Source organism: Tasmannia lanceolata, unplaced genomic scaffold (assembly GCF_043159265.1).
Source record: "Tasmannia lanceolata isolate RefF3 unplaced genomic scaffold, GAP_Taslan_0.1 ptg000023l, whole genome shotgun sequence".
In the NCBI taxonomy this organism is placed as follows: Eukaryota; Viridiplantae; Streptophyta; class Magnoliopsida; order Canellales; family Winteraceae; genus Tasmannia; species Tasmannia lanceolata.
Window position 1 is genome coordinate 17,322,891 of NW_027518700.1, and position 18,025 is coordinate 17,340,915.

An 18,025-nucleotide genomic window follows, 5' to 3' on the forward strand; every position below is an offset into this window, starting at 1 on the left:
TAAACTCCTACAAAGTTTCTGTTTTTACTGTTTTATAAGTTCTCTTCAAGTATTCTGTTTTCTGCAGAAACAGAACACTTGGGTCTCAATTACTTGAAAAATTCAAAGGTGATTCAGGCTTGATTCCGTTCAGAACGTGATCAAGCAATCGGTTTGGAACCGGGCTTCATTGTATCTTGGAGACGAGTTCGTGGTCCCCTTTGCACACTACTGGTGGGGGCGCATATCGTCTTAAGGAGAGCGTTTACGCGCCTTGAAGCATCTTCTTATCTTCTTCTCAACCAGTACACAAATGTTCTCCAACAATCTTAAGACGATATTCTTGCTGTTGGAGATCTTCATGGCGCAGTCAATGAAGCAAATGACGCAAAATTTTGTCAAGTTGGAACGTTTCAACAAGGGAAACTTCAAAAGATGGCAGAAGAAAGTACATTTCATTCTCACCACTCTCAAAGTGGTATATGTACTGACTTCACCCAAACCAGCAGAAGTTGAAAACGAGACGCTTGGCCAAGCTCGTAGAAGGAGGAAGTGGGAACAAGAAGATTATCTGTGCAAAGGACACATCCTCAATGCTATGACGGATGAACTGTTTGACATCTACCATAGCATGGGTTCGGCGGGAGAACTATGGACGGCTTTGGAGACGAAGAACCTATCGAAAAATGTCGGTGCCAAAAAGTTTGTTGTAAGTCATTTTTTAAATTTCAAGATGACTGATGATAAGTTGGTAGTGGATCAAGTCCACGAGATCCAACATATCATTAGTCAAGTTCACCAACAAGGGGTGAACCTTGATGACACTGTCGTTATACCCTCTATCATTGACAAATTACCACCATCTTGGAAAGACTTTAGAAAAAGTCTTAAACATAAAAAAGAGAAAATGACACTCGAAGATTTGATTCAAACCCTCCAAGTTAAGGAAAAATTAAGACTTCGAGACAATAAAGATGATATAGCAAATCAATCCTCTAAAGTCCATATGGTGGAAGTTGCCAATGTAACAGATTCAAACCCCCTACTAAACCTTGGAAAGATAATCGGAAGACAAAGCATCAAAATGGAAAGGGTTCTGATAAGAACAAGAAGCACAAAGGCGCTTGTTTCCAGTGTGACAAAATTGGCCACTACAAGAGGGAGTGTAGATCTAAAAAGTCAAACACTCAAGGAAACAAAGATGGAAACAAGGAAAAGTTTCTTGCCATGATATCCGAGGTTAATTTTCTTTAAGGAGAAGATACTTGGTGAATCGATTCGGGCGCTACCAAACATGTTTGCAAAGACAGAAGCGCATTCTTGACTTATGCTCCAGTCGAAGATGGAAATGTTCTCTACATGGGAAATTCCTCAACTGCATAAGTCAAGGGAAAAGGCAAAGTGGAACTTGAATTCACTTCTGGAAAGATCCTAACTCTTACTGATATATACCATGTCCCAGATGTTAGGAAGAATCTAGTTTCTGGTAGCCTTCTTAAAAAGAATGGCTTTAAACTTGTATTCGAATCTAACAAGTTTGTACTATCCAAGAGTGAGACATTTGTAGGGAAGGGTTATATGTATGAGGGCATGTTCAAGATGAATATTAATAAAGTTAATGTTTCTGTTTACATGCTTGACTCTATTTCTTTATGGCATAATAGATTAGGACATGTAAATCTTAGAAAAATGCATGATATGGTAAAGTTAGAACTAATTCCTAAATATGATGAAAATCTGGTAGATAAATGTAAGATATGCACGCAAACTAAGATAACTTCTAAATCATTTCCTAGTGTAGAAAGATCTACTACTTTATTACAGTTGATTTACATGGCACTCCAATAAGAGGAGGCAAAAAGTATTTTGTAACATTCATTGATGATTTTTCAAAATATTGCTATGTATATCTGTTAGGACATAAAGATGAAGTCTTAGATAAGTTTAAGACTTATAAGACAAAAGTAGAAAACCAATGTGAAATAAGATCAAGTGTATTAGATCTGATAGAGGAGGGGAATACTAATTCCCTGAATTTTGTGAAAATGAGGGAATAATACATGAGTTTTCCGCCCCTTATACACCACAACAGAATGATGTTGCGGAAAGAAAGAATATGACTATTATGAAAATGGTTAATTCCATGCTAGTCAATTCTGGTTTAAATAAGGGTTTTTTGGGTGAAGCCTTAATAACGGCTTATCACATCCTAAATAGAATTTCTAATAAGAAAACCCATGTAACCCCTATGAACTTTGGAAAAAGAGAAAATCCAACTTAAGCTACCTTAAAGTTTGGGGTTGTAGAGCCATTGTTCAAGTGCCCAAACCTAAGAAAAGAAAGTTAGGTAAAAGAGGCATTGAATGCATATTCCTTAGATATGCAAATCATAGTAAAGCCTATAGGTTCTTAGTTATAGAACCTAATGACTTTTAGAAATGAATACCATTATTGAGTCTAGGGATGCCACCTTCTGTGAAAACAGGTTCTCATTCATTCCTAGATTAATGGATTCAAACCCACCTATAGAGTCTTCATTAGAGCCTCAGGAGGAAACAAATGAGGTACCTAATGAAATTAGGAGAAGTAAAAGAGATAGAAAAGAAAAAACCTATGGTCCTAATTTTGTGGTCTTTCTTGTAGAAGGATCAAGAGATAAGGTCTCTACTTCTACTATGAAGATCTAAAAGTAGAACCTGATCCAGAGACCTATGAAGAAGCCATTAAATCTCAAGATGCTGCATTTTGGAAAGAGGCCATCAATGATGAAATAGATTCCATCATGGGTAATAAAACTTGAAAATTAGTTGACTTACCACCTAGGTCTAAACCCATAGGTTGTAAGTGGATCTTCAAGAAGAAGATGAAAGTAGATGGAACCATAGAAAAATTTAAGGCAAGGTTGGTTGCCAAAGGCTTTACTCAAAAAGTCGGAATAGATTACTTTGATACATATGCCCCAGTTGCAAGGATCTCAACCATTAGAGTCCTAATTGCTCTTGCATCCATATACAACCTTCACATTCATCAAATGGATGTTAAAACAGCATTCTTGAATGGTGAACTTGATGAAGAAGTATATATGGATCAACCTGAAGGTTTTGTTATACCTAATCAAGAGCGTAAAGTATGTAAGCTAATTAAGTCTTTATATGGGCTTAAACAAGTCCCTAAACAGTGGCATGAGAGATTTGACAAGGTTCTAGTGTCAAATGGTTTTAAGATACATGAATCTGACAAATGTGTATATAGTAAATATAAAGGTGGAAAAGGTGTCATCACATGTTTATATGTAGATGACATGTTAATCTTTGATAGTGATATGGATAGTATCACAAGGGCTAAAGAGTTTCTGTCATTGAATTTTGATATGAAAGACATGGGTGTTGCAGATGTGATTTTAGGTATTAGAATAATAAGAAAAGGTACTAACCTTATTCTTACCCAATCACATTATATTGAAAAAGTACTTAAAAAATTTGATCACTTTGATTGTACACCAGTTTCTACATTTTTTTATTCAAGTTTAAGATTATATCATAATACTGGTAGGTCTATATCTCAATTAAAGTATGCTAGTGTCATAGGTAGTTTAATGTCTGCTATGACATGTACTAGATCTGACATAGCATTCATAGTTGGAAAGCTAAGTAGATTTACTAGTAATCCTAGTAATGTTCATTGGAATGCTATAAATAGGATATTAAAGTATCTTAAAGGCACTATAGAGTATGGATTGTCATATAGTGGGTATCCTGTAGTATTAGAAAGATACACAGATGCCAGTTGGTTAACTGAGCGTGTTGATCATTCATCAACGAGTGGGTGGATATTCACTCTTGGTGAGGAAGCTATCTCCTGGGCTTCGAAGAAGCAGACATGCATAACTACTTCCACCATGGAAGCAGAGTTTATTGCATTGGCCTCATGTTGTAAAGAGGCGGAGTGGCTGAGGAATTTGCTAATTGAAATTCCTATTTGGCCTAAACCTATGCCATCGATATATGTACATTGTGACAGTCAGGCCATACTATCAAGAGCATATAACCATGTGTACAATGGTAAGTCCAGGCATATTGGACTTAGGCATGGTGTCATTAGGCAGTTACTTACTGATGGAGTAGTAACTTTAGATTATGTGAGATCAAGTCAGAACCTGGCTAATCCATTAACAAAAGATCTTGCAAGAGATTTGGTGTTAAAGACATCAATGTGGATGGGTCTAAAGCCAATAACTAATGATCACCAATGATGGAAACTCAACTCAACGCTTGAAGAAACATCAAGTCTTAAGTTCAATGAGCCCAAGTACATCATATGGAGTGATTGCAAGCACTCTACATTAAATAAATGCCGGTTTCTATGAGACTTGGCTAGTCTCTAGAGCACTCATGAAACCGAGATACAGACACATGGCCAATACACGTGTCGGCTTATAAGAATCACCTAAGGAGAAGAATTTCTTATGTGTGAAACGTATCCGGTTGGCCGTATAGAATAGCTAGTATAAAGACACGTCTACTATGCAATTCTGGTCAACTTTGATATGTTCACACTAAGTGAAGGTTCAAATCGTAAGATACCTTCATTTATGCGTAGAAGTTCCAAGTATGATGAGACATTTTTTATTTTGAAAATTGTGGGGGATTGTTAGATTTAAATTTTCAAAATCTTATTTTTTGGTCAAAAAATAGTGTTTGAAAAATATTTTCTAAATGTGTTTTGGAAAAGGAAAAACTTTTCTTTGGAAAGAGTTGCTTTTGCAAGAGAAAGAGAAGAGTGCAAAAGTAGTGTGAAAAAGATAGTCCCATACCGACTCATAAGAAAAAAAAAAGTTGGGCTTATATAGCCTTACACTTTTCTCTACTTTATTATGGTGCTCAATGGGTCTTAGCCTTAGGTTGAACCGCGAGACGGTGCAACACACTGTTCGCGCACGCGCGCGCTCGCGCCGGGTGGGCAATGGGCTATAGGGCGCATAGTGGCGCTTTTTTAGGCGCACTTTGCACTTCGCACGCCGCATCGTAGCGATGAGCGATTGGAGCCTTTCATTTTTCCCGATTTGATCCGGACCGTTGGATCAAGATTGACTTGGATCGGTCAAGTGGGTAGACCGAATGATTGGGTCGGGTTGGGCCTGATTTCGGGCCCAACGGTTGGCCCAGTAGACCTAGGGGCTCCAATGGATAGTGCGTGAGCGGGTGCGATCCGAAGCGTCGGATCGTAGTGTAACGATTACTGGAAGATGACCGTTGGATGGTGTCCCATCTACTCAATGGTCAAAGGCCCAAAGGGTGCGATCTGCAACATGGATGGGCAATCTAGCGGTTCGGAGTTGAAAGGGTTTTTACACAAGCCAACGGTCACTCCAGGATTGATCTGAGCCGTAGAGTCGCGATTAGACACGATCTAGTGGTCAGAATTCAAACTCGCTGAAAGGATGTCCAGAAAGGGTGTTTTCCAAAGGGAAAAGCCACCAGAAGCTCTATAAAAACAGTAGAAAATACTCATTCTAAAGAGAATTTGGATTTCTACTTTGGCATACCCAAAATTGCTATTTCCAGCACAATTCTCTTTCTCTAAACTCCTACAAAGTTTCTGTTTTTACTGTTTTAGAAGTTCTCTTCAAGTATTCTCTTTTCTGCAGAAACATAACACTTGGGTCTCAATTACTTGAAAAATTCAAAGGTGATTCAGGCTTGATTCCGTTCAGTGCAGAACGTCATCAAGCAATCGGTTTGGAACCGGGCTTCATTGTATTTTGGAGGTGAGTTCATGGTCCCTTTTGCACACTGCTGGTGGGGGCGAATATCGTCTTAAGGAGAGCGTTTACGTGCCTTGAAGCATCTTCTTATCTTCTTCTCAACTAGTACACAAATCTTCTCCACAGTTTTAAAGGGGGGCCAATTTATCAGCGCCCTAAATAAATAAATAACTAGCAAAAAAGTTATCCCAAAACACTAACGTTCCTGATCTAGAAATCAAGTAAATCTCCTGGTAAAATAAGAAGTCTTTCTGAAATAGGAAAGTGAGATAATTCAAAACCATATTTGACCGTATGGTGTGATCGGGGATTCATTGCTTGCTAATAAGTATAGAACCACGTTCCTAATAAGTATAGAACCACCCGTCTATAGACGGTTAGGATCAACACTCTAACATTCAGATCATAGGGTTAGGATCAACCTATTGAAAGGATTTTTGGGCACAACCTATTTAGGCTGTGTCCATCTAATGGACAGTTTGGATCATCCTATGGTGCGGGCCATACCGTATGTTTAATGACGTGAGGACTGAGGAGTGCGATCATCAAAGTACAGTAGTGCTGATAACATTTCCCCAATTCAAAACCAGAATTCACGCAATCCGATTTATTTGACAGTATGGTGTGATCGGGGATTCATTGGTTCCTAATAAGTATAGAACCACCCGTCTTCTCTCTCCTAGGGTTTCTCTCTGGCTTATTATCAACTTCCTATAGAACCCAGCCGTCTTCTCGGTATAGAAGGCCCAGCACTCTCTCTCCTAGGGTTTCTATCTGGCTTATTATCAACTTGGTATAGAACCCACCCGTCTGCTTCATATAGAAGGCCCATCACTCTCTCTCCTAGGGTTTCTCTCTGGCTTATTATCTCAAAAAGAAATCATGGAATTGGACAAATCTGAGTGCTTTCCTCCTTGGCTTGTCTTTCGGCATGAAGAAAATCAAAAGTTTTTCAGCATATCATCGAAAGGTAAAGTTAAATATGCTCAAAGAAACATATCAGAGATTTATAGGAATAAGTTATGGCTCTGCTCTCATGGATGGTTGGTGATTGAGATACAGTCCGAAAACCATTTACTTCTTCTAGAGCCTATCTCCATGGAGACACTCAAGATACCTGCACCACCATTGCAAAGCTATCATGGTTTTTTCCTTTGCCATCTCTCATTGCCCCCAACTGATCCCAACTTCGTGGTCTTTTTCTGTAGCTATAATAGCTCACTGTTTCTGTTTTTTCGGCCAGGAGATATTTCATGGAGTAAACACGAGTACGATGTAGAAGAAGACTGCCGGATCAAGCATATAGTTGGCTGCAAAGGAAAGTTGTATGCTTATACTACTGTAGATAAGGTTGCAGTTATTTAAGTTTTCCCCTGTCCTAGGGTTACCTTATTGGAAGCAGACACAATGTTGCCACACCTGCCCACTGCACATAATTTTGAAATTTATTTTTTGGAATCTCTTGGAGAGCTCTTTCTTATTTTTAAGCTGAGCTATTTCAATACCCAGACATTCCACAATTTAATAGTTTTCAGGATGGATTTTTCAACAATGGTGTGGGTGAAGGTGGAAAGCATTGGCGCTGATCGTATATTCTTATTAGGTACTGTTAGGTCTAAAATTGGTAACAGGTTATGGTAGGGCCGGAAGGGCTGATCTGGCAAGTCACACCTGAAAGGCTAGGGGAGTCCTGCGCTGCACAAGGGCACAGACAAGAAGAGAAAGGGTCAGAGGACCAACCCGGAGTGGTGCTCCGGATGGGCGCTTCGACACTCAAGTCAGTATGAGCAGGAGTGCAAAGCAATGTCAGAGCAAAGAGCTTAGGGTTTTGATTTCAGATCCCTCACCTTAGCACAAGTGAAGGCTATTTATAGTGATTCTGAGCCACCTGTCTAGGACAGGTGGTAGTTCTGAGCCACCTGTCCAGGACAGGTGGTGGCCTCTGTATGGATCAGGTCTCATACCTAAGAAGGGTAGGTGGAAGTCCCTGATTGGTCCAGGCGTCACACCTAGCAGGGACAGGTGTTGGCTTTGCAACGGTCCTTGTGAGGGCCACGTGCCAGCAGCCAATTGGTTGCTGAGTTCGGACCTTATCAGTGTTGAGTTCGGACCCATCAGTGCTGAGTCCAGACCCCATCAGTTGCCCCCTGGTTCTCCGAGTCGTGACAGTGGCTAGGGGAAGCAAAAAGAGGGTTAAAACAGCATATGGCCGGCCTTGAGGCCTCTGGGCAGCTGAGGCCGGCCTCAGGTAGGGGCCAGAAAAACTGCAGTGGTCAGGGGCCTCTGGGCGGCCTGGTCTGGCCTTGAGGCTTGGCCTGAAGGAGCACGGCCAGGCAGGAGCCCCTGTGCAATCCAGTCTGGTCGAAATTTGAACCAGAAGTCTGGCCGGCTAAACTCCCTGGGTGTCGTGGCCGGGCCGATCTCCTGGACGGGGTGGCTAGGCCGGACAGGTCCTTTGTGGTCTAGCGTACACGTCATATCCTGTCCGGCTAAGCCTTCTGGGCGGCTATGCCGGACAGGTGTTTGTCGCGTAGCGATTGCGCCATATCCTGTCCGGCTTCGGTTAAGGCGTTGGACGGCCAGGCCGGACAGATATGTTGTCTTCTAGCGAACGCGTCATATCCTGTCCGGCTAAGCCTTCTGGGCGGCTAGGCCGGGCAGGTCTTTTGTCGCGTAGCGATTGCGCCATATCCTGTCCGGCTTCGGTTAAGGCGTTGGACGGCCAGGCCGGACAGATATGTTGTCTTCTAGCGAACGCGTCATATCCTGTCCGGCTAAGCCTTCTGGGCGGCTAGGCCGGGCAGGTCTTTTGTCGCGTAGCGATTGCGCCATATCCTGTCCGGCTTCGGTTAAGGCGTTGGACGGCCAGGCCGGACAGACATGTTGTCTTCTAGCGAACGCGTCATATCCTGTCCGGCTAAGCCTTCTGGGCGGCTAGGCCGGGCAGGTCTTTTGTCGCGTAGCGATTGCGCCATATCCTGTTCGGCTTCGGTTAAGGCGTTGGACGGCCAGGCCGGACAGATATGTTGTCTTCTAGCGAACGCGTCATATCCTGTCCGGCTAAGCCTTCTGGGCGGCTAGGCCGGGCAGGTCTTTTGTCGCGTAGCGATTGCGCCATATCCTGTCCGGCTTCGGTTAAGGCGTTGGACGGCCAGGCCGGACAGACATGTTGTCTTCGAGGCGTCATCACTTAGCGCTTTGGAACTTGTACCTTGCATTTAATGCGGAGCGGCGCATTTAATGCGAGCGGCACATTTAATGCGGTAGGTGACGTGGCGCACTCCGGCTGGTGGGGAAAAGGGCGGGATTTTTCCCGCTCTTCCAAGCCTATATATACCGGAGTTTTTACTCCTCCATTTTCACTTTTTACATCCTCCTCTCCTTCTCTACTGCTCGGCTAGTCGAATTTCTGCCCGCCTCGGATCAGTGAGCCCGGAGATCTTCACTCAGCACCTCAGTTCGGTAATTTCTTTTAGCTTTTCTTTTATTCCCTTTTAATGTCTAGCACCAGTTCCGAGTCGGACTCCGGCTCAAAGGAGTCTGGTTCGACTAGTAGTAGTACTGGGTCCGGGGCGTCGGAGAGGACGAGGCCGGCCTCTCCTGCGGAGGCTGGTGTTGAGGACGAGGAGGTAATAATCGTAGTAGACGAGGAGAGCGGAGAGGAAGAGATTGTGGACTTAGACACAATCCCGGTCCGTGGGGACGGACCGCACCGGGTAGAAACCAGCGACGACGAAGAACACGTTGAAGTTCCTCGCTCGCCGCGCGCACCCGTAGAGGTGATAGCAGAGGCACGGATGGAGGCCAACCCACAGTACAACGTCGGGGCGCTGTACGAGGTCAATCATCTAGGGCCGGGCAAACTTCAGGCCGTCAGGGAGAAATACTGTATCCCTGACCGGTACCTTTTGAGGGCGGCCGTTGAAGGGGACCGGGCCAGCAACGATAGTGCAGATCTCTGCTTATACGAAGAAGCCTTACGGGCCGGGCTCAGACTTCCCTTGCATCCGTTTTTTGTCGAGGTGCTGAATTACTACGGGCTGGCGGTCACACAGGTCGTGCCGAATTCTTGGAGGACGCTGGTCGGCTTTCTGCACCTTTTGGGAGTTCGGGTCTGTAGGAACCCCACCCTGCCCGTCTTCAGGATGTGTGCGCATCTGAAGAGGCACAAGGACGGCGGTTGGATCTATATCAGCCAATGGCCCGAGGTGAAAGTGATCACTGGCATACCTACTTCCATTCACACATGGAAGAACAGGTTTTTCTATGCTAGGGACACCGAGCAGGGCTCCCACTGGCCGTTCTCGTTGGAGTGGAGAACGCCGGACACCAAGAGCCTTAGTCGAAAGCCAGTCCTTAAAGGCTACGACTACATGACCTTCGTTTTGATCAGAGAAGAGCTGAAGCGCGGTCAAATAAACTGCTCGGAATTCTCCGAGGAGGCCGTTCTGGTGGAGCTCGGTATCAGCCGTGCGACGCCGGCATGTACGTAAACGTTTTTAGGCCAGCTCTTATTTTTTGAACTGTTCTTTTCTTTTTTTTTCTTTTTTTTTATAGTTCTAACTCTGTTCTGTTTTCACGTTCAGAGATGATGAAGCAGATGTCCATGATGGACAGAATCAGGCAGAGCTCCCAAGCGTCCCCAACGCATGAGCAGCCCCAACCTAAGGGCAAGAAAAGGAAGGTGCCGGAGTCAACTCCGGCAATGGTCGCACTGGCTAACCCTCTCAAAAGCAGCCGGGCGACACACAAGCTTGCAGTTAAGCCGAGCCGGCCAAGTCTCACCAGACAGAGCTCGGGGTCTGCACGGGCGGCAGAGCCCCGGCACAGCGGGCCAGTCCTGGGCATCCCTGCCGCCACGGCGGCGAGAGGTGACAATGTTTTCCGCCCAAACTGGGCGGTGCAGAAAACGGACACCGGCCTGGGTGATAGCAGGGTGGCCACAGAACTGATGTACCAGGGCGTCCTCCCACATGACCGACGGGAAGTCGAGAAAGAGGCGCCGGAGACCTGTGCAGAGGCGATCGCCTCCGCCCTCTATCAGCTCCAAGTATACTCTAGAGATATGGCAAAGAAGAGTTATCTCTTCTCTGAGACGCTCACACAGATACAGTCCGAGAAGGGCGAGCTCCAAAGGGACAAGGACGGGCTTAGTGAAATCGTCCAGGTCAAAGAGGCCGAATGCAACAGCCTAAAGGACGAGGTGCAGAGGGTCAAGAACCAGGCCGTGCAAGATCTCCTAACTGCGAGGGAGAGAGCCAATAAGAGGGAAAGGGCGGCTATCGAGGCGGCCGTGAAAGTGGCAGTGCGGGAGGCCGAAGAGAGGAAGGACACACAGTTCTTCAACCTGGGCCTCCAAGCCTATAAGGCGGGGTTCCTTCTCTGCTCGGAGCAGGTTAAGAAGGCTTACCCCGACATCCCTCTGGACGGACTGGACGTCCCGTACGCACCTCCAGAGGATGAAGAGGACGAGGAGGAAGAAGGTGAACTGGACTCCTCCCAACCCAACGAGGTAGAACAGGAAGTCGCTCTGGCTTCCGAGGTCACCCCTCCAACCGCCGAGGCCGGCCAGGCTGCAGCCCTTACTGCAGAGGCGGTCACCGACGAGGCGGCCGACGGGGAGGACTGAGTGGCCGGGCAGATCTCCTATCCTTAATTTTTGTAAATTTTTGTAATGGCCCGCGAGGCTCAATCTTTGTAAGCCAGCTCGGCGAAAAGAGCACTTTTGTGATATGAATACAAATTCAATTTTGTCTAACTGTCTGTACGGCTGTCTTGTTTTTGTATTTATGACGTCTGTACTTCTTCCTTATCTTTCTGCCGAGCCGGAGTGGTTAACCGGATGTCATTGGTCGGAGTGAACCACTTCTGTCTTCGAGTTTGCAAACACTTAGAGTATTTAAGGTGGTGTCCACTAGGGCGGGTCCATGTGGTCGGAACTGATCTCCACACCAAATTGGACGCGCCGGAGTGCAAGACTGCCGTCTGCAAACACTTAGTCTTTTTGGCGTCTAGCGATTGCACCATATCCTGTCCGGCTTCGGCTATGGACGGCCAGGCCGGGCAGGTCTTTGAGGAGGTTTCCACTATGGCGGGTCCATGTGGTCGGAACTGATCTCCACACCAAATTGGACGCGCCGGAGTGGTCCACTGCTGTTCTCTAAGTCTGCAAACACTTAGAATGAGAGATAAGTTTGCAAACACTTAGAGTCTTTTTAGGCGCCTGGCGATTGCGCCATATCCTGTCCGGCTTCGGCTATGGACGGCTAGGCCGGGCAGGTGTTTTGGCGTTTAGCGATTGCGCCATATCCTGTCCGGCTTCGGCTATGGACGGCCAGGCCGGGCAGGTCTTTGAGGAGGTTTCCACTAGGGCGGGTCCATGTGGTCGGAACTGATCTCCACACCAAATTGGACGCGCCGGAGTGGTCCACTGCTGTTCTCTAAGTCTGCAAACACTTAGAATGAGAGCTAAGTCTGCAAACACTTAGAGTCTTTTAGGCGCCTGGCGATTGCGCCATATCCTGTCCGGCTTCGGCTATGGACGGCTAGGCCGGGCAGGTGTTTTGGCGTTTAGCGATTGCGCCATATCCTGTCCGGCTTCGGCTATGGGCGACCAGGCCGGGCAGGTCTTTGAGGAGGTTTCCACTAGGGCGGGTCCATGTGGTCGGAACTGATTTCCACACCAAATTGGACGCGCCGGAGTGGTCCACTGTTGTTCTCTAAGTCTGCAAACACTTAGAATGAGAGCTAAGTCTGCAAACACTTAGAGTCTTTTTAGGCGCCTGGCGATTGCGCCATATCCTGTCCGGCTTCGGCTGTGGACGGCTAGGCCGGGCAGGTGTTTTGGCGTTTAGCGATTGCGCCATATCCTGTCCGGCTTCGGCTATGGACGGCCAGGCCGGGCAGGTCTTTGAGGAGGTTTCCACTAGGGCGGGTCCATGTGGTCGGAACTGATCTCCACACCAAATTGGACGCGCCAGAAAATTTCTGACACTTCTCGCACTTCTTCACAAGGCTCAGTGCATCTTGTCTCAATGTAGGTCAGTACAGGCCTCTTAGAAGGATTTTGATGGCCAGGGCCTTGCCCCCAAGATGTTCTCCGCAAATCCCTTCGTGGGTCCCTCGCAGGGCATACAGGGCATCGGTCGGCCGGAGACACTTCAAGTATGGGAGGGTGTAAGATCTCTTGTACAGAGTCTCGCCGTCAAATGAAAACCTTGCTGCCCGCTGTACGACTTTACGGGCCTCTTTTTTCTCCCCGGGGAGCTCTCCGCTGCGCAGATATCTGATGATCTCATCCATCCAGCACGGCTCGTCGTCGATCTGCATTACTACGACGGGCTGGTCATCAATACTGGAGGTCTTTAGGAACTCCATACGGATTTCTTTGAGAGCGGTGTAGCCTGATGCCGCTAGCTTTGAGAGCACGTCAGCCTTTGTATTTTCAGTCCGGGGGACTCTGATGACCTCAAAACTTCCGAACTTGCCGGCCAGGACACGGACCCTCTGTAGATATTTTATCATTCGCTCTTCACGGGCCTCATATACTCCTTGGATCTGACACACGAGTAGCTGAGAATCGCAGTACGCCTTCAGTTTCTGAGCGTGGGCCTGAGTGGCGAGGTTCATTCCGGCGATGAGCGCTTCGTACTCTGCCTCATTGTTTGACGCACGGAATCCAAACCTCAGGGCATAATTCAGGACGAAATCATCTGGTCCTGTGAGAACTAGCCCGGCACCGCTGCCACTTTTATTTGAAGACCCGTCAACATATACCTCCCAGAGCGGCTCTTCAGAACACGGAAGCGGACTGGTCGGAGGAGCTGCAGCCTTGAGCCCGGGAAGCGGAACCGCTTCGGCTTCGATCTGCTGCTCGGATATAACCGGTTCTGCTTCTGAAGGAAGCGCTGCTTCTGACCCGGGGTCTGAATCTGGCATGGTACATTCAGCTATGAAATCTGCAAGAACCTGAGCTTTGATTGCTGGCCTGGGCAGATATTTGATGTCAAACTCGCTGAGCTCCACGGCCCACTTCACAAGTCGTCCTGAAGTGTCTGGACGGTGGAGGATCTGCCTCAGGGGCTGTCCTGTCAGGACTTTGATCGTATGCGCCTGGAAATACGGCCTTAATTTTCTGGCCTCCATAACGAGGGCGTATACGAGCTTCTCGACCCGCTGATATCTTGTCTCTGCATCATGGAGGACCTTACTGACATAGTAGATCGGCTTTTGCTGGTGGTACTCCTCTCTGATCAGTACTGTTGCAACTGCCAAAGGTCCCGCTGAGAGATACAGAATCAGCTCTTCTCCTGGTTCTGGCTTCGACAGCAACGGTGGAGAGGACAAGTACTGCTTCAGCTCTTCAAATGCCACTTGGCACTCCGGAGTCCAGGGCCCGGTTTTTATACCCTTGACTGCGTTGAAGAACGGAAGACATCTTTTCTGCGGACTTAGAGATGAACCGCCCCAGGGCAGCTACTAATCCGGTCAGGCGCTGTACTTCTCTGATAGTTCTGGGCGGAGTCAGCTCCGTCACCGCCTTGATTTTCTCAGGATTTGCCTCTATCCCTCTCTGGCTTACCATGAAGCCCAGAAACTTGCCTGCTCCGACGCCGAACGTACACTTGGTCGGATTGAGCTTCATGTTGTGCTCCCTCAAGACTTGAAACGCTTCTTCGAGGTCGGTAACATGATTGCAGGCAGCTCTGCTCTTGACCAACATATCGTCCACATACACTTCCATATTGCGGCCGATCTGCTCTTTGAACAACCTGTTGACGAGCCGCTGGTAGGTGGCTCCTGCGTTCTTCAGTCCAAAAGGCATAACTCGATAGCAATAAGTCCCCTGATCGGTTACAAAGGATGTCTTCGGAATGTCGGACTCATGCATTCTGATCTGATTATACCCTGAGAAGGCATCCATGAAGCTTAGCAGCTCGTGACCTGCAGTAGCGTCGATGAGCTGATCAATCTTTGGGAGCGGGTAGCTGTCCTTCGGGCAGGCCTTATTCAGGTCTGTAAAATCTATGCACGTCCTCCACTTCCCATTAGACTTCTTCACCATCACAACATTCGCGAGCCAGTCCGGGTACTAGATTTCGCGGATGAAGTCGGCCTTCAGAAGCCTTTCCACCTCTTCTCTGATGGCCCTTCGCCTTTCCGGCGCAAAGTGCCTCCTCTTCTGCTTCACGGGCTTGCAGGTCTGATCAACCCCGAGCTCATGGGTGCTGATTGCAGGGTCGATGCCGGGTATGTCTGAAGGAGCCCAGGCAAAGACAGCTGCATTGGCTCTGAGGAACTGAGCAAGATCCTGCTGCGCGGCCTCTGGCAGGGCAGAGCCGATCTGAACAACCCTCTGGTCGTCGCCGCTATACAACGGGATAGATATAGCGTCCTCAGCCGGCTCGTTTACTGTGATCTGGGCTTCGTCCCTTAGATCAAACAGCTCGATCGGCAGAGACTCGGACGCATTCTTCCCTTTCAGTGCCGCTGCATAGCACTGCCTTGACTGGGGCTGGTCCCCTCTGACTTCCCCTACACCCCCTGGTGTACTGAACTTCATCTTCTAATGATAGGCGGAGGGAACGGCTCGGAGGAGATTCTGGCCAGGGCGGCCCAAGATAGCATTGTAGGCCGACTTGGCCCTTACCACCAAGAAGTTCACCATGGCGACGGACTGGCAGGGCGGCTCCCCGATAAGAACTGGAAGCTCGATCTGCCCTTCGACTTTGACAACTTCTCCGGAGAACCCGAACAGATCAGAGTTGGCCGGCTTCAGACGGTCGGTTCCGATCAGCATCCGCTCGAAGGCGTGATAATAGAGGATGTCTGCGGAACTCCCGTTGTCGACCAAGATCTTCTTCATTTCCCAGTTCGCCACCAGCATGGTGATGACCAGGGCATCATCATGCGGGAGGATCAGGCCGTCGAGATCTGCATCTGAAAAGGATATCTCGTTCTCTAGCCTGGCCTTCTTGCTGCAGGTATGGACGGCGTTGACCTGCCGGGCATAAGTCCTGCGGGCTGATGAAGAGGTTCCTTCTGCGGTCGGCCCTCCTGAAATGGTACCAATAACACCATGAGGTTGAGGTTGAGGTTGAGGTACCTGAGGAAGGGGGCTGGCCGGGGCCGGAGCTTGAATGCGGTCGCCTAGAGGTTGAGCGCCGCGAGGGCTTCTGCCTCTGGGCTTCGGCTTCTCCTTACGTTCTCTTTTGTTGTCATCATTCTTCAAGTACCTTCCGAGGTACCCTCGGCTGATCAACTGCTCGATCTCCTCCTTCAGATGAAGGCATGCGTTGGTGTCGTGGCCGTGGTCCTTGTGGAACCTGCAGTACTGGGACATGTTTCTTTTTGTGGACGAGGTCTGCCTCTCCGGCCACCGGATGAAGTCCTCTTCCCGAATGGCGTCCAGGATCTGTGCTCTGGACGCGGTCACCCGTGTGTAATGTTCTCTCGCTTGGGGGCTTTTCCCCTTTCGAGAAGGGCTTCTCTCCCTGCGGGAAGGGCTTCTCTCCCTCTTCTGAGACTTATCATCCCTACGCTGCTTGGTAGGGTTCTTCTCCTCGGGCCTTCTCTTGCTAGCAGAGTCCAGGGCGGCGAGAGTTTCCTCCACCGAGATGTACTCCTCCGCCCCGGCCATCAGGTCTGCGAGGGACTGCGGGTTGCGCCGGGCCACTGCTCGCCTGAATTCAGTTGATCGGACGCCGGCCAGAAGGGCGTTCGTGGCCGCGGAGGGATCCAGGTTGGGAACCTGAAGAGCTTCCCTGTTAAAGCGACCTACGAACACTTTCAAGGCCTCATCATCTCCCTGCCTGAGGGCCATCAGTGAAGCGGTCGTCTTCCTGGGTCTCCTGCTGCTCATGAAATGGCGGGCCAGGTTATCCCCAAAATCATCAAAATTGTCCACTGACCTGGGCTTAAGCCGCGAGTACCAGTCCCGCGCTGCTCCGGTCAACGTGGTGGGGAATGCCCGGCAAAGGAATCCATCCGACGCCCCGTGGAGGAGCATTGTGGTCCTGAAAGTCTCCAGGTGGTCCACGGGGTCGGTGGTCCCGTCATACTGCGGAATCTGCGGCATCTTCCAGCCCGCAGGGGCCTCTGCGCTGAGCACTCTGTCCGAAAATGGTTGAGTACTTGTGAAGATCCGGGAGGCAGGCCGGCCCTGCTCTCTGGCGAGCTCTTCGATCCGGTGGTCGATCTGCTGGATCCTTTGCAACACCGGGTCCTCTCTTTCCTCAGCCCGGTGGACGGGCCTCTCTCTCCTTGCTGGCGGGCTCATAGCCGATCCAGACTGACTAGCCGGACTCCTTCGCCAGTGCCGCGATCCCTCTCCGTGCGTGGCGTTTCTCTTGCTACCATGCTTTTGTACGGAAGGAGATCGTGACCGGTGATGTAGGCGAGGATCGGGGCGCACATGCTCGTCCCGGGAGAGGTGATCTCGTCTTGTAGAGTAACGAGTGTGCTCCCGGGGCGGGGGCGTGTGCTCTCTGCGGGAGCTTCCCCTCCTCTGGGCGGGCTGAGAGGCTTCGGCTGGGTGCTGCTGGAGTGCGGTGGCCGGATTCCTGAACTGCGCAATCACAGCAGTCATTTCTTGGAAAAGGGCCCGCATCTCCCTTGGGGTCGGGGTAGGGTCAGAACGGTCCGAGCGAGTCGGACTGCGCTCCCCTGCCGCCCCGACCTCTATCTGCGAGGACAATCTCGCTTCTTCCTTCGCGGGGGACTGCAGCCCGGGTCGTCCGGGAGGTTGGCACATACTTTCCATTTTTCCCTACCATTGCTTGAGTGAGGTTCCGAACAGCTTTTTGTTGCGGGGTCCCACGGATGGCGCCAAATCTGTTAGGTCTAAAATTGGTAACAGGTTATGGTAGGGCCGGAAGGGCTGATCTGGCAAGTCACACTTGAAAGGCTAGGGGAGTCCTGCGCTGCACAAGGGCACAGACAAGAAGAGAAAGGGTCAGAGGACCAACCCGGAGTGGTGCTCCGGACGGGCGCTTCGACACTCAAGTCAGTATGAGCAGGAGTACAGAGCAATGTCAGAGCAAAAAGCTTAGGGTTTTGATTTCAGATCCCTCACCTTAGCACAAGTGAAGGCTATTTATAGTGATTCTGAGCCACCTGTCTAGGACAGGTGGTAGTTCTGAGCCACCTGTCCAGGACAGGTGGTGGCCTCTGTATGGATCAGGTCTCATACCTAAGAAGGGTAGGTGGAAGTCCCTGATTGGTCCAGGTGTCACACCTAGCAGGGACAAGTGTTGGCTTTGCAACGGTCCTTGTGAGGGCCAC